The following is a 17,328-nucleotide window of genomic DNA, read 5'->3' as shown; positions in this document are numbered from 1 at the left end:
TTAAATACATATATTTTGAATATATTCCTGGTGTGGTCGTGTTTTCATTTGATCATTCAGGAGATTATAGACTGGTAAAACACGCTGCTTTACATTCCTTCAAGACTTAGCCTGAAGGCTGCTCTCCATAGCTACCACTAGGATAGCTTTCAATAAAGGTTGTCTTTAACCAATCACCATAAGGGGTTGTTTGGACTGATACAGGGTGCCCACTAGAACTAGTGGACAGCATATATCAGGCCAACTTCTCACTCACGCCTCGTTTGGGAATTTATTTGTGGGGGGGGGGGCTCACATTGCAAGATGTCCAGAGCGTCTGGATCTTGAGCTTGCAAGAAAGAAGGAAGCAGAGGATGTAATCTGCTGTAATATTTCACCACGAGCCAGACAAGCATTCATGATTAATATTAATAATAATAATAGCATTTGTAGAGCGCAACAGCTGCCTCAAGCAGAGGTGGCAATACTCGGCCCTCTGAAATAATACTAATGTATGTCATCACACTGAAGCCGCGTCACTTGAGTTAACAAATACAAGCAGGGCCCCTGGAATTATGTCATTGTGAGGCTGCAGCGATTTTTGCATGATTATAGATTTGTCATAGTTGCCTCAGTCATAATCCATCTTCTACCGTATAATCTGCAGATTTCAGCAAAATAAAAAATGGTTTCTAGCTCAAATGGTTCAAAAGTTACTAAAAATGCAGCAAAACAAGTTTTCGCGGAGTGGAAGGCCGTTTACAAATGTTGACTGGTCACCATTCTTTTGTTTATTGCTATATTTGTGTGTTGAACTGGTTCTAAAAAGGTTTAACCAATGCCCAATGTTAGCAAGATTAAAAATTACAAAACAATGAACTAATACTATCTCTAAGTGAGCTGCAGTACGCTGCATAATTTTCCCTTTTGTTGCCGCATAATTTACTCAATACGGTCACATAATTTGGCCCTCCACTGGCGCATAAATCCAGTGGCCTTGGATATAAGTAATGCAATAATAGACAACTGTCGGGGTGGTTACCTGTCAGGGAGAGCTGCCTTCTGGCCTCTCCTAGAGAAGGCTCCCCCTCACGGGCCACCACCTACCACTTTGGCTGTGGGGTCTCCTGTAGATCGGGGCCTCCCACACCGCAGGGGCTGCAGGGGCTATCTTACGACACTACTGTCAGTCCCCTGAAACCTGGTCCTTTGTTCGATTCATGTCAGACATGGCTGACACATGTATGATCTCTGTCTGTGTGTGCTGTAGGATTCACTTGGAAGGTGTGTGCAGTGAGTGAGGGACAACACAGGTATCGTTTGCCGTTGATTCCCTGCACTGAAGTGGTTCATGAGATGGAGTTTGGAAAAAGGCTCTGGGGCAGCTACGTGAGCGGCAGGGTTTGCAGCCACCACTAGTGCATAAAAAGGACTGGTGCATAAGATGGAGTTTGGAGAGAGGCTTCCAGTCAGCAGTGTGAACTGCAGGGTTTGTCGACACCACTAGTGCATACCATGGACCGGTGCATAAGATGGAGTTTGGAGAGAGGCTTCCAGTCAGCAGCGTAGACTGCAGGGTTTGTCAACACCACTAGTGTATACGATGGACTGCTGCATAAGATGGAATTTGGAGAGAGGCTTCCAGTCAGCAGTATGAACTGCAGGGTTTGTCGACACCACTAGTGCATACGATGGACTGGTGCATAAGATGGAGTTTGGAGAGAGGCTATCATTCAGCAGCGTAGACTGCAGAGTTTGCCGCCACCACTAGTGCATACAATGGACTGGTGCATAAGATGGAGTTTAGAGAGAGGCTTCCAGTCAGCAGCGTAGACTGCAGGGTTTGCCGCCACCACTAGTGCATAATATGGACTGGTGTATTAGATGAAGTTTAGAGAGAGGCTGTTAGGCAGCAGAGTAGACTGCAGGGTTTGTCGACACCACTATTGCATAAGATGGACTGGTGCATAAGATGGAGTTTGGAGAGAGGCTGCCAGTCAGCAGTGTGAACTGCAGGGTTTGTCGCTAGTGCATACGATGGGCTGGTGCATAAGATGGAGTTTGGAGAGAGGCTTTCAGTCAGCAGTGTGAACTGCAGGGTTTTTTGGCACCACTAGTGCATAAGATGGACTGGTGCATAAGATGGAGGTTGGAGAGAGGCTGCTAGGCAGCAGCTTAGACTGCAGGGTTTGAAGCTACCACTAGTGCATAAGATGGACTAGTGCATACTATGGAGTTTGGAGAGGCTGCCAGTCAGCAATGTGAACTGCAAGTTTTGACGCCACCACTAGTGCATACAATGGACTGGTGCATAAGATGGAGTTTGGAGAGAGGCTTCCAGTAAGCAGTATGAACTGCAGGATTTGTCGACACCACTAGTGCATAAGATGGACTGGTGCATAATATGGAGTTTGGAGAGAGGCTGCTAGGCATTAACGTGAGCGCAAGGGTTTGCCGCCACCACTAGCGCATTAGATGGACAGGTGCATAAGATGGAGTTTGGAGAAAGGCTGCCAGTCAGCAGTGTAGACTGCAGGGTTTGTCAACACCACTAGTGCATAAGATGGACTGGCGTATATGATGGAGTTTGGAGAGAGGCTGCTAGGCAGCAATGTGAGTGGAAGGGTTTGCCGCCACCACTAATGCATAAGATGGGCTCGTGCATAAGATGGAGTTTGGAGAGAGGTTGCTAGGCAGCAGCTTAATCTGCAGGGTTTGTCAACATTGTCAACACCACTAGTGCATACGATGAACTGGTGCATAAGATGGAATTTGGAGAGAGGCTGCTATTCAGCAGTGTAGACGGCAAGGTTTGTCGACACCACTAGTGCATACGATGGACCGGTGCATAAGATGGAGTATGGAGAGAGGCTGCCAGTCTGCAGCGTAGACTGCAGGGTTTGTAGACACCACTAGTGCATAAGATGGACTGGTGCATAACATGGAGTTTGGAGAGGGGCAGCCAGTCAGCAGTGTGAACTGCAGGGTTTGTCGACACCACTAGTGCATACGATGGACCGGTGCATAAGATGGAGTTTGGAGAGAGGCTGCCAGTCTGCAGCGTAGACTGCAGGGTTTGTCGACACCACTAGTGCATAAGATGGACTGGTGCATAGGATGGAGTTTGGAGAGAGGCAGCTAGGCAGCAGCGTAGACTGCAGGGTTTGTCGACACCACTAGTGCATAAGATGGACTGGTGCATAAGATGGAGTTTGGAGAGAGGCTTCCAGTCATCAGTGTGAACTGCAGGGTTTGTAGACACCACTAGTGCATACGATGGACTGGTGCATAAGATGGAGTTTGGAGAGAGGATTCCAGTCAGCAGTGTGAACTGAAGGGTCTGTGGACACCACTAGTGCATAAGATGGACTGGTGCATAAGATGGAGTTTGGAGAGAGGCTGCTAGGCAACAGCATAGACTGAAGAGTTTGTCGACACTACTAGTGCATACGATGGACTGGTGCATAGGAAGGAGTTTGGAGAGAGGCTGCCAGTCAGCAGCGTAGAGTGCAAGGTTTGCCGTTGCCGCCACCACTAGTGAATAAGATGGATTGGTGCATAAGATGGAGTTTGGAGAGAGGCTTCCAGTCAGCAGTGTGAACTGCAGGGTTTGTCGACACCACTAGTGCATACCATGGACCGGTGCATAAGATGGAGTTTGGAGAGAGGCTTCCAGTCAGCAGCGTAGACTGCAGGGTTTGTCAACACCACTAGTGTATACGATGGACTGCTGCATAAGATGGAATTTGGAGAGAGGCTTCCAGTCAGCAGTATGAACTGCAGGGTTTGTCGACACCACTAGTGCATACGATGGACTGGTGCATAAGATGGAGTTTGGAGAGAGGCTATCATTCAGCAGCGTAGACTGCAGAGTTTGCCGCCACCACTAGTGCATACAATGGACTGGTGCATAAGATGGAGTTTAGAGAGAGGCTTCCAGTCAGCAGCGTAGACTGCAGGGTTTGCCGCCACCACTAGTGCATAATATGGACTGGTGTATTAGATGAAGTTTAGAGAGAGGCTGTTAGGCAGCAGAGTAGACTGCAGGGTTTGTCGACACCACTATTGCATAAGATGGACTGGTGCATAAGATGGAGTTTGGAGAGAGGCTGCCAGTCAGCAGTGTGAACTGCAGGGTTTGTCGCTAGTGCATACGATGGGCTGGTGCATAAGATGGAGTTTGGAGAGAGGCTTTCAGTCAGCAGTGTGAACTGCAGGGTTTTTTGGCACCACTAGTGCATAAGATGGACTGGTGCATAAGATGGAGGTTGGAGAGAGGCTGCTAGGCAGCAGCTTAGACTGCAGGGTTTGAAGCTACCACTAGTGCATAAGATGGACTAGTGCATACTATGGAGTTTGGAGAGGCTGCCAGTCAGCAATGTGAACTGCAAGTTTTGTCGCCACCACTAGTGCATACAATGGACTGGTGCATAAGATGGAGTTTGGAGAGAGGCTTCCAGTAAGCAGTATGAACTGCAGGATTTGTCGACACCACTAGTGCATAAGATGGACTGGTGCATAATATGGAGTTTGGAGAGAGGCTGCTAGGCATTAACGTGAGCGCAAGGGTTTGCCGCCACCACTAGCGCATTAGATGGACAGGTGCATAAGATGGAGTTTGGAGAAAGGCTGCCAGTCAGCAGTGTAGACTGCAGGGTTTGTCAACACCACTAGTGCATAAGATGGACTGGCGTATATGATGGAGTTTGGAGAGAGGCTGCTAGGCAGCAATGTGAGTGGAAGGGTTTGCCGCCACCACTAATGCATAAGATGGGCTCGTGCATAAGATGGAGTTTGGAGAGAGGTTGCTAGGCAGCAGCTTAATCTGCAGGGTTTGTCAACATTGTCAACACCACTAGTGCATACGATGAACTGGTGCATAAGATGGAATTTGGAGAGAGGCTGCTATTCAGCAGTGTAGACGGCAAGGTTTGTCGACACCACTAGTGCATACGATGGACCGGTGCATAAGATGGAGTATGGAGAGAGGCTGCCAGTCTGCAGCGTAGACTGCAGGGTTTGTAGACACCACTAGTGCATAAGATGGACTGGTGCATAACATGGAGTTTGGAGAGGGGCAGCCAGTCAGCAGTGTGAACTGCAGGGTTTGTCGACACCACTAGTGCATACGATGGACCGGTGCATAAGATGGAGTTTGGAGAGAGGCTGCCAGTCTGCAGCGTAGACTGCAGGGTTTGTCGACACCACTAGTGCATAAGATGGACTGGTGCATAGGATGGAGTTTGGAGAGAGGCAGCTAGGCAGCAGCGTAGACTGCAGGGTTTGTCGACACCACTAGTGCATAAGATGGACTGGTGCATAAGATGGAGTTTGGAGAGAGGCTTCCAGTCATCAGTGTGAACTGCAGGGTTTGTAGACACCACTAGTGCATACGATGGACTGGTGCATAAGATGGAGTTTGGAGAGAGGATTCCAGTCAGCAGTGTGAACTGAAGGGTCTGTGGACACCACTAGTGCATAAGATGGACTGGTGCATAAGATGGAGTTTGGAGAGAGGCTGCTAGGCAACAGCATAGACTGAAGAGTTTGTCGACACTACTAGTGCATACGATGGACTGGTGCATAGGAAGGAGTTTGGAGAGAGGCTGCCAGTCAGCAGCGTAGAGTGCAAGGTTTGCCGTTGCCGCCACCACTAGTGAATAAGATGGATTGGTGCATAAGATGGAGTTTGGAGAGAGGCTTCCAGTCAGCAGTGTGAACTGCAGGGTTTGTCGACACCACTAGTGCATACCATGGACCGGTGCATAAGATGGAGTTTGGAGAGAGGCTTCCAGTCAGCAGCGTAGACTGCAGGGTTTGTCAACACCACTAGTGTATACGATGGACTGCTGCATAAGATGGAATTTGGAGAGAGGCTTCCAGTCAGCAGTATGAACTGCAGGGTTTGTCGACACCACTAGTGCATACGATGGACTGGTGCATAAGATGGAGTTTGGAGAGAGGCTATCATTCAGCAGCGTAGACTGCAGAGTTTGCCGCCACCACTAGTGCATACAATGGACTGGTGCATAAGATGGAGTTTAGAGAGAGGCTTCCAGTCAGCAGCGTAGACTGCAGGGTTTGCCGCCACCACTAGTGCATAATATGGACTGGTGTATTAGATGAAGTTTAGAGAGAGGCTGTTAGGCAGCAGAGTAGACTGCAGGGTTTGTCGACACCACTATTGCATAAGATGGACTGGTGCATAAGATGGAGTTTGGAGAGAGGCTGCCAGTCAGCAGTGTGAACTGCAGGGTTTGTCGCTAGTGCATACGATGGGCTGGTGCATAAGATGGAGTTTGGAGAGAGGCTTTCAGTCAGCAGTGTGAACTGCAGGGTTTTTTGGCACCACTAGTGCATAAGATGGACTGGTGCATAAGATGGAGGTTGGAGAGAGGCTGCTAGGCAGCAGCTTAGACTGCAGGGTTTGAAGCTACCACTAGTGCATAAGATGGACTAGTGCATACTATGGAGTTTGGAGAGGCTGCCAGTCAGCAATGTGAACTGCAAGTTTTGTCGCCACCACTAGTGCATACAATGGACTGGTGCATAAGATGGAGTTTGGAGAGAGGCTTCCAGTAAGCAGTATGAACTGCAGGATTTGTCGACACCACTAGTGCATAAGATGGACTGGTGCATAATATGGAGTTTGGAGAGAGGCTGCTAGGCATTAACGTGAGCGCAAGGGTTTGCCGCCACCACTAGCGCATTAGATGGACAGGTGCATAAGATGGAGTTTGGAGAAAGGCTGCCAGTCAGCAGTGTAGACTGCAGGGTTTGTCAACACCACTAGTGCATAAGATGGACTGGCGTATATGATGGAGTTTGGAGAGAGGCTGCTAGGCAGCAATGTGAGTGGAAGGGTTTGCCGCCACCACTAATGCATAAGATGGGCTCGTGCATAAGATGGAGTTTGGAGAGAGGTTGCTAGGCAGCAGCTTAATCTGCAGGGTTTGTCAACATTGTCAACACCACCAGTGCATACGATGAACTGGTGCATAAGATGGAATTTGGAGAGAGGCTGCTATTCAGCAGTGTAGACGGCAAGGTTTGTCGACACCACTAGTGCATACGATGGACCGGTGCATAAGATGGAGTATGGAGAGAGGCTGCCAGTCTGCAGCGTAGACTGCAGGGTTTGTAGACACCACTAGTGCATAAGATGGACTGGTGCATAACATGGAGTTTGGAGAGGGGCAGCCAGTCAGCAGTGTGAACTGCAGGGTTTGTCGACACCACTAGTGCATACGATGGACCGGTGCATAAGATGGAGTTTGGAGAGAGGCTGCCAGTCTGCAGCGTAGACTGCAGGGTTTGTCGACACCACTAGTGCATAAGATGGACTGGTGCATAGGATGGAGTTTGGAGAGAGGCAGCTAGGCAGCAGCGTAGACTGCAGGGTTTGTCGACACCACTAGTGCATAAGATGGACTGGTGCATAAGATGGAGTTTGGAGAGAGGCTTCCAGTCATCAGTGTGAACTGCAGGGTTTGTAGACACCACTAGTGCATACGATGGACTGGTGCATAAGATGGAGTTTGGAGAGAGGATTCCAGTCAGCAGTGTGAACTGAAGGGTCTGTGGACACCACTAGTGCATAAGATGGACTGGTGCATAAGATGGAGTTTGGAGAGAGGCTGCTAGGCAACAGCATAGACTGAAGAGTTTGTCGACACTACTAGTGCATACGATGGACTGGTGCATAGGAAGGAGTTTGGAGAGAGGCTGCCAGTCAGCAGCGTAGAGTGCAAGGTTTGCCGTTGCCGCCACCACTAGTGAATAAGATGGATTGGTGCATAAGATGGAGTTTGGAGAGAGGCTTCCAGTCAGCAGCATAGACTGCTGGGTTTCTCGACACCACTAGTGCATATGATGGACTGGTGCATAAGATGGAGTTTGGAGAGAGGCTTCCACTCAGCAGCGTAGACTGCAGGGTTTGTCCTCAGCACCTCTGAGATCCTTTGTGGTAGACCAGACTGAAGGGTGTGGAGATTATTAGCTGAAGGATCCCTTTGAAGTGGGAGACAAATGTTTCCCTCTTCCTACTCCAGCTGTCCTAGAGGTGCCACCCCAACAGGCTGAACGGTAGCTGGGTATGGCAACCTCTCCCTCCTCTGTGCCCTTGTTTTGGTTCTTCCCTGATAAGAAGCCTGCCTCTCCATCCCATCTTCCTGCTGCTACCTGAAGGCAAGGCCTGTGGCTGGGCCAACGTGGAAGGAAACTGGTCCTAGGGCTACTTGGCGTAACAGTGAACAAACGATATCAACCTGTGCAGAGGTTCACCATCCAGCCCATTCCTGCAGGTTCTACCACTGCAAACCATCCGCACACGCGATCATACTCTGTGTCCACCCATGTAATACGGATCCATCTGTTCATGGAGCACATGCCAGTAACGGGCAGCCCGGGTATGTAAACCGTATGTCTGGGGAGAGGTAGGGTCATCATATATCAAGCAATGCCAGCTTGGAACTCTTATGACTGAGTGTGTCTTGTTATAGCCAAAGAGCTGCTTCCACGTCAAGTTAAGTCCACCCTCTCATCCTCCTCATCCCAGGAGGGTCCCTCCCTGTCCTGCAGAGCAGCAGCAGTGCTCAGGCGTCCTTGGCTGAACCCACACACAGGTCTTCACCTGCCTCCACTCCTGCCTGACAGCCTTCACATAGAAAGGTCACTACTACCTGCTTGTAACTGCTGCCTCCGCTGGTTCTTGGTACGCCTTCTATATGTGCCTGTCTCTGTTCACTCCCTAGCCATCCCGCGCCTGTGCATATGGACCCCATCGCTCCTTCCCCCAAACACCGGTCTGCTTTAGGCAGCAGACACTAATGTATGTGCCAATGCTCACTCCTCGTGCTCGGTTCATTGGGTGCTGGTGTCTGCCGCTAACCCCAAGGGCCAGTCCCTCCCCTTCAGCTCCTACTCGCAATCATTCTCTCAAAGACTGTGTTTCATCGTCTCCAGCTCCTCCTTCTTCTCAAGCTCCTCTTTGGCACCTCTCCCTGCTTGCAACCTATGATTTATATTGTGGTTATCGCCCATATCAGAACCTCAGCTGAAGACACCAAGATTCCAGTGCAAGGTGTCAAGATACCAGTGTAAGATATCAATAATCCAGTGCAAGATTTCAAGATTCTGTGCAAGATGTCAAGATTCCAGTAAGATATCGCAAGATTCCAGTAAGAGATGCAAACATCCCAGTCTAAGATATCAATATATCAAGATTCAAATGCAAGATGTCAAGATTCCAGTGAAAGACACCAAGAGCCCAGTGTGAGATATCAAGATATCAATATTACAGTGCAAGATGTCAAGATTCAAATGCAAGATGTCAAGATTCCAGTGTAAGATATCAAGTTTCCAATGAGATATGTCAAGATTCCAGTGCATTATGCCAAGATTCCAGTACAAGATATCAAGATTCCAGTGCAAGATATCAAGATTCCAGTGCAAGATATCAAGATTCCAGTGCAAGATATCAATAATTCTGTGCAAGATATCAAGATTCCTGTGCAAGATATCAAGATTTCTGTGCAAGATATCAAGACTCCTGTGCAAGATATCAAGATTCTTGTGCAAGATATCAAGATTCCAGTGCATGATATCGAGATTCCAGTGCAAGATATCAATATTTCTGTGCAAGATATCAAGATTCCTGTGCAAGATTTCAAGATTTCTGTGCAAGATATCTAGACTCCTGTGCAAGATATCAAGATTTCTGTGCAAGATATCAAGATTCCAGTGCAAGATGTCAAGATTCTGTGCAAGATGTCAAGATAGCAAGATACAAGTGCAAGATATCAAGACACCAGTGCAATATATAAAGAGTCCAGTGCAAGATGTCAAGATTCCAGTGCAAGAAACCAAGATTTCAGTACAAGATATCAAGCTCAAGTGCAAGATATCAAGATTCCAGTGCAATATGTCAAAATTCCAGTGCAATATGTCAAGAATCCAGTGTAATATAGCAAGATGCCAGCGCAAGATATCAACACTCCAGAGAAAAATATCAAGATTCCATTGAAACATATTAAGATTCCAGTGTAATATAGCACAATGCCAGTGCAAGATATCCAGATTTTAGTGTAATATAGCAAGATGTCAGTGCAATATATTCAGATTCAAGTGCAAGATATCAAGATTTCATTGCAAGATATCAATATTCCACAGATTCAAGTGCAAGCTATCAAGATTCCAGTGCAAGATACCAAGGGGCAGATTTACAAGAACTAGCGCATCTCTGCATATTTGCAGAGATGTGCCAGTTCATTTGAGTGACGGAAAAATAGCCTTACACCACCATGGATGCATCGCATTTATAATGCAAAAACAACAGTTGATGGACAGAATGCAGAACAATGTCATACATTCACCCCAGTACAGAGATCTGGGCCTAAATCCATCGTTTTTTTGCTCACCATGCCACCCCAGTTTAGACCAGGCCATATGCAAATCAGTCTTGACCCTGTGCCTCATGGGAACAGTCCAGCCCGAATTGCCAAGCCAGGTCCTCCCTGGACCGGAAACAAGCATCCTAGGACCGGTTTCGGGGTTTCACCCCTCTTTAGCCAGGATAGCTTGATTCCAGTGGCATGGAGAGCACGGGTCTCACGTCTGAGCATACCCGTCCCATTCGGGGTGACAAATACAAAAACAACAGTTGATGGACAGAATGCAGAACAATGTCATACATTCACCCCAGTACAGAGATCTGGGTCTAAATCCATCGTTTTTTTGCTCACCATGCCACCCCAGTTTAGACTTGGCCATATTCAAATCAGTCTTGACCCTGTGCCTCATGGGAACAGTCCAGCCCGAATTGCCAAGCCAGGTCCTTCCTGGACCGGAAACAAGCATGAGGCACAGGGTCAAGACTGTTTTGCTTGAGTCGTGTCGTAAGCACAACGCAACTCCAGCAATGGTCAGGAATGCCTATTCCGACCATGCTGCGTCACTCCTTATGCCTGCTTCAAGCAGGCGCAACGTTTTGACGCAGTGGCGTCGTAAAAGTAACTCAGTGAAATCTTGCAGATTTCACTGAGTCACTTTTACAAGGCTTCCTTGTGACGGAACGCCAACCTTGCATACATTATACCTGACGCAGGTATAATGTAGTGCAGGGCTTTACAATGTGATGCCACGTTGTAAATAAGTCACATCGTGGTGCATTGTTTACGAACCCGCTGCGTCACAGAAGTGATGCAGGGGCGGCGTAAAGTTAGCGCAAGGGGCTTGCAAACCTGCCCCCAAGATTCCAATGTGAGATATCAAGATTCCAAAGCTTCCAGTGCAAGATATCAAGCTTCCAGTGCAAGACACCAAGGGGCAGAATTACAAACCCCTGCATGACTTTTGCGCTGCCGTTGCATCACTTTTATGATGTAGCGACGGCGCAAACAAAGCACGCAATTTATAACGTGATGCACCGAGAGAGATGCAATACGTTGTAAAGCCCTGTGTCACATTATAGCTGCATCAGGTATAATGTATGCAGGGTAGGCGTTCTCAAGCAGAAAAGTCTCGTAGAAGTGACGCAGTGAAATCTAAAGATTTCACTGCGCTACTTTTAGGATGCCACTGCATCGAAACCTTACGCCTGCTTGATGCAGGCGGAAGTAGTGATGAAGTATAATGAGTATAGGCCTCACCATGCATTGCTGGATTTGCGTCATGCTTGCGACACGACTCCAGCAATGCGTGACTTTTGTGCCAACAGATGCATCAGAAGTTCTGACGCATCTGTCAATCCTTGCACCACGGTGCGCCATATTGTAAATACGGCACACCCATGGTGATTCAAGGGTATTGCAGGCTGGCACAGGAAAACTGAACCATCTTTAAAGATGCGTCAGTTTCTTGTAAATCTGCCCCCAAGATTCCAGTGCAAGATATCAAGATTCCAGTGCAAGATATCAAGATTCCAGTGCAAGATACCAAGATTCCAGTGCAAGACACCAAGATTCCAGTGCCAGATACCAAGATTCCAGTGCAAGACACCAAGATTCCAGTGCAATATACCAAGATTCCAGTGCAAGACACCAAGATTCCAGTGCAAGACACCAAGATTCCACACCAAGATTCCAGTGCAAGACACCAAGATTCACCAAGATTCCAGTGCAAGATACCAAGATTCCAGTGCAAGCCACCAAGATTCCAGTGCAAGATACCAAGATTCCAGTGCAAGACACCAAGATTCCAGTGCAAGACACCAAGATTCCACACCAAGATTCCAGTGCATGACACCAAGATTCACCAAGATTCCAGTGCAAGATACCAAGATTCCAGTGAAAACACCAAGATTCCAGTGCAAGACACCAAGATTCCACACCAAGATTCCAGTGCAAGACACCAAGATTCACCAAGATTCCAGTGCAAGATACCAAGATTCCAGTGCAAGACATCAAGATTCCAGTGCAAGATACCAAGATTCCAGTGCAAGACACCAAGATTCACTAAGATTCCAGTGCAATATATCAAGATTCCAGTGCAAGACACCAAGATTCCAGTGCCAGATGCCAAGATTCCAGTTCAAGAAACCAAAATTACACAGATTCTACTGCAAGAGTTATGTGCTGAGCACTCTGTTAACCTCCCCGGCTGATGCTATTAGGCCAGCAGCCTATAGGAATGCAGCATTCTGCTAATGCAGATCTGGATAATATTCCTTAAATGCTCGAGTTTTGTTCAACAGGTCCCACTGAGTCGACAGATCAAACACCAGGTCCATGACCCTTCACAGCTGAAGAGTGCACGCAGTGTAAGACATGTGAAGGAGTGCAGCTGCACATGTGAAGAGGCATGGCTGGGAAATGTCTGCATGAGTTCCAGGGCACTGAGGTCTAGATGACACTGATGTCTAACACTGAGGAGCGATGGACTGCTGATAGGTAGGAGCTTTACACTGTCCAAGCACCTGGCTGTTCACTGACTCTAGGCTCCACCCACCTCATTTTATTAGAGGCCCACATCAAAGATGCCCCAGAACCAGGATAGGTCCTATGGAAGGATATGACATCATACTCAACGGAATCCTAGGGAAGCTCGTGCAGCGTGCAGAACATGTCAATCAGTGACGTGGAAGGGACGGGACATGGTCACTGAGAGGTCACAGCTCCCTTCTAAACATGACTCTCCTATTACAGCCTTGGATGAAAGAGCAGGTGGTGGCTGGGGGCGGGGCCGGCATGTGAAAGGTTGTGATGGACAGGCCTGCGACAAACCCAGAATGCATCTGTAGCCAGGAGGTCTTTTCTAAAATGTAAATGTGTGATGTCATCGAGGGAGGTGTTGTATCAGTTTCAACGCCACAGTGCAGGGCCAGAGCCCCGGCAGTGCAATCATTGTCTTCCGGTTCAATGTTCGCGCCTGTCCACAGATAGATAGATAGATGTTTCATTAAATCATATTTTTAAAAATAGGGTCTTACCATATTGCACATTTTGATTTATTGTTTCACATTTGCAATGATTTTGCAAGTAATCAAGCAATAAAGGTTATCTATCTATCTATCTATCTATCTATCTATCTATCTATCTATCTATCTATCTATCTATCTATCTATCTATCTATCTATCTATCTATCTATCTATCTATCTATCTATCTATCTATCTATCTATCTATCTATCTATCTATCTATCTATCTATCTATCTATCTATCTATCTATCTATCTATCTATCTATCTATCTATCCATCTATCGATCGATCTGTCCACAGGGCCCAGACACTGGCTCACTTGGGGCGTCGGAGAACCATTGAATGCTCATTGACAACTAAACCACACAGCCCCCTTCTCGTTTTTGTTTTTTAAATGGTTCAGGCCCTGGGGTATGGGGTCCCCCGGGGCCCACAAAATATTAAGAGAAGGGGGGTCACACTGCCCGCCTTGTAACAATAATTTAAAAAGCAGAAGCCAGCATCTCGCCGGAGGCCCTGACCCTCCCTGCACCAATGTGCAAACGTGCCTCCCGGCACGTTCTGGAAGTGAAGGGGACTTCAATCCCCATCCAAGAGCATGCCAGGAGGTGCGTTTGCAGAGTGGTGGGCAAAGGGGGCGTGGTCTGCCATGAAAACTCAGCAATCCTGCTATGTGGGAGCTACTTAAGGTAATAGGAGGGGTAATTGGCCCTCAAAGATGTCCTTGGGGGCTGACTACCCCTCCTGTTACCTCCAGTAAGTCCCACACAGAGGGGTTGCTAAGAGATCTTCGGAGGCCACGCCCCCCTTTCTCCACCACTATGAAAACACGCCTCCTGGCACACTATGGGTTGGGGGATGAAGTCCACTTTACTCCTGAGGGACTTTGGGGGCCAAGAAGCCCTCTTGGTACCGCCTGTAAGTCCTATGCAGCCGAATTCATGAGCGCTGGTCGGAGCCCCAGCACCCTTTCTCCACCACTCTAGAAACGCAACTACTAGTTAAAGAAGCATTTGTAATGTAATAGGTTTCGCATTTGCGAGAGTTAGAGCTATTGGCATTGTAAATGTAAAAGTTTTTTACTAATGTTTTTGAGAGTGGAGTGGATGTACGTTGTGTGTAGGGGAATTATGTGGTATGCTGTGCAGTGAAATTATGTGAATAGAATGTATGTGGTATTTAGTGTATAGGAATTACGTAGAGTGGGATTATGTGTTATGGAGAGTAATTATGTGGTAAAATAGTCCTCATGAACTCAATGAGACAAAAAAAGAAGGAATCACTGAGGAGCACTTCTGGGCCTAGTCAGAGGTACGAGCAGGGCCACTGGAATTATGCAACTGTTTGGGAGCACGAACTTTGACACAACTATACATTTTCCACATTAGCCACATAATCCATCTCCTGCTGCCTAATCTGCAGATTTGAACAAAAAAAGCCTTGTTTCTAGCTCAAACGCTACCAGAAATGCAGTGACAAGTGTTACAGTGTGGTGGAAGGTCCTTTGCAAACCTAGAATGGTCACCTGTTACTTATTGCTAAATGTGGGTGTTAAATTAGTACTAATGCTGTGCAAGCCAATCTTGCTTCTTTCTGCCCCTCTCTTGCCTCTTTCTGCATTTCTGTTGCTTCTTTTTGCACCTTTCATTCTTTTTCTGTACTTCTTTTGCCTCTTTCTGCAAATCTCTTTTACTTTCTGCACCTCTTTTGCCTCTTTCTGCACCTCTGTTGCCTCTTTCTGCACATCACTTGCTTCTTTTTGCACCCCTCTTGCCTCTTTCTGCACCTCCCTTGCCTCGCTCTGCACCCCTTCCCTCTTTCTGCACCTTTGTTCCTTCTTTCTGCACTTATTTTGTTTCTTTCTTCACCTCTCTGCATCCCTTGTGCCTCTCTCTCCACCCCTCTTCCCCGTTTCTGCATCTCTATTGCTTATATCTGTACTTCTCCTGTCTCTTTCTCCACCCCTCTTCCCTCTTTCTGCAACTCTCTTGCTCCTTTCTGCACCCCTCTGGCTTCTTTCTGCACCCATCGTGCCTCTTTCACGACCCTCTGACCTTTTTCTGTACCCCTCTTGCCTCTTTTTGCACCTCTGTTCCTTCTTTCTGCACTTCTTTTGTTTTGTTCTGCACCTCTTTTGCTTCATTCTGTATCTCTCTTGCCTCTTTCTCCACCCCACTTCCCCCTTTCTGCATCTCTGTTGCTTCTTTATACACTTCTCTTTCTTCTTTCTGCACCACTCTTGCTTCTTTCCGCACCACTTACACCTTTTTCTGCACCCCTTTTCCCTCTTTCTGCACTCCTCTTGCCTCTTTCTGCACTTCTGTTGCTTCTTTCTGCACTTCCTTTGTTTCTTTCTGCACCCCTCTTGCCTGTTTCTGCACCTTTGTTCCTTTTTTCTCCACTTCTGCGCATCTCACTTCTTTCTCAACCCCTCTTCCCTCTTCCTTTACACCTGTTGATTCTTTCTGCACCTCTGTTCCTTCTTTCTGCACTTCTTTTGTTTCTTTTTGCACATCTCTTGCTTCTTTCTGCACCCCTCTTACCTCTTTTCGCACCTCTGTACCTTCTTCCTGCACTTATTTAGTTTATTTCTGCACCTCTGTTGCTTCTTTCTGCACTACCCTTGCTTCTTTCTGCACCTCTTTGCTTTTTTATGATCCCTCTTGCCTCTTTCTGCACCCCTCTTCCCTCTTTCTGCACTCCGCTTGCCTCTTTCTGCACCTCTGTTGCTTCTTTCTGTACCCTTCTTGCCCCTTTTTTCATCTCATTTGCTTCTTTCTGCACTTCACTTGCCACTTTCTCTGCCCCTCATCTGTCTTTCTGCACCTCTGTTGCTTCTTGCTGCACTTCTCTTGCTTATTTCTGCACCCCTCTTGCTTCTTTCTGTACCCCTTTCCTCTTTCTGCAGCCCTCTTGCCTCCTTCTGTACCTCCGTTCCTTCGTTCTGTATTTCGTTTGATTCTTTCTGCACCTCTCTTGCTTCTTTCAGCACCCATTTTACCTCTTTCTGTACCCTCTGCCGTCTCTCTGCATCCCTCTTGCCTATTTCTGCACCTCTGTTCCTTCTTTCTGTACTTCTTTTGTTTCTTTCTGCAGCTCTCTTGCTTCTTTCTGCAGCCTCTTGCCTTTCTCCACCCTTCCCTCTTTCTGCATCCCTGTTGCCTCTTTCTGCACCTCTGTTCCTTCTTGCTGCACTTATTTTGTTTATTTCTGCGCTCCTCTTGCTTCTTTCTGTACTTCTCTTGCGTCTTTCTGTACTCAAATGGGAAGTGCAAGCTGTCAAGTTTAAAGGTCTGCGTGCTCTTGTGACTGAGGTATATGTCTACTTATATATGTATTCTGACATGTGTTATGCATCTGAAGTTGCTAGCTTAAAAAGTGGGTAGCTTCTTCTATAGGTGGTTAAATGTTCTCAGTCCTGCTCTGTCATTCAGTTTTACTGGCAGACATGTCTTATGTAGATAGGTTTTATAGAACCCCTCAAATATACTATTGAATACCCATGTGCCCTGTGTTATGAGCAGAAAGAAATGCATACACCTTTGTGTATACATATTTACAGAGTATGCTGTTTGAAACAAAGGTATTCAAGTATTTCTACGTTTATTTTTATGTAACATGTCACTCGGTAAAGGCAGAGACACGCATGCATACCTTTACAAACTTGGTTAGACTTACAACAGTGATATGCTTAGGATTGTTGTTTTTTATTTGGTAGGTAGGTAGGCCTAACATTCTGAGCAGTCGATTAATAGTGAACCCTCAAGAGAAAAGTGAGTTTTAAGATATCTTGGGAGAAGGATTAGTGATTATGATACTTTATATGAGTCTGTTGTAAGGTACAGTTAAAGTAGGCCTCTTTCTGCACCTCAATTGGTTCTTTCTGCACTTCTCTTGGTTCTTCCTGCATCTTTCGTCCTCTTTCTGGACTTCT

This window comes from Triturus cristatus, chromosome 10, assembly GCF_964204655.1.
Source record: "Triturus cristatus chromosome 10, aTriCri1.1, whole genome shotgun sequence".
Lineage (NCBI taxonomy): Eukaryota > Metazoa > Chordata > Amphibia > Caudata > Salamandridae > Triturus > Triturus cristatus.
Note: the sequence above shows the minus strand (reverse complement) of the source record.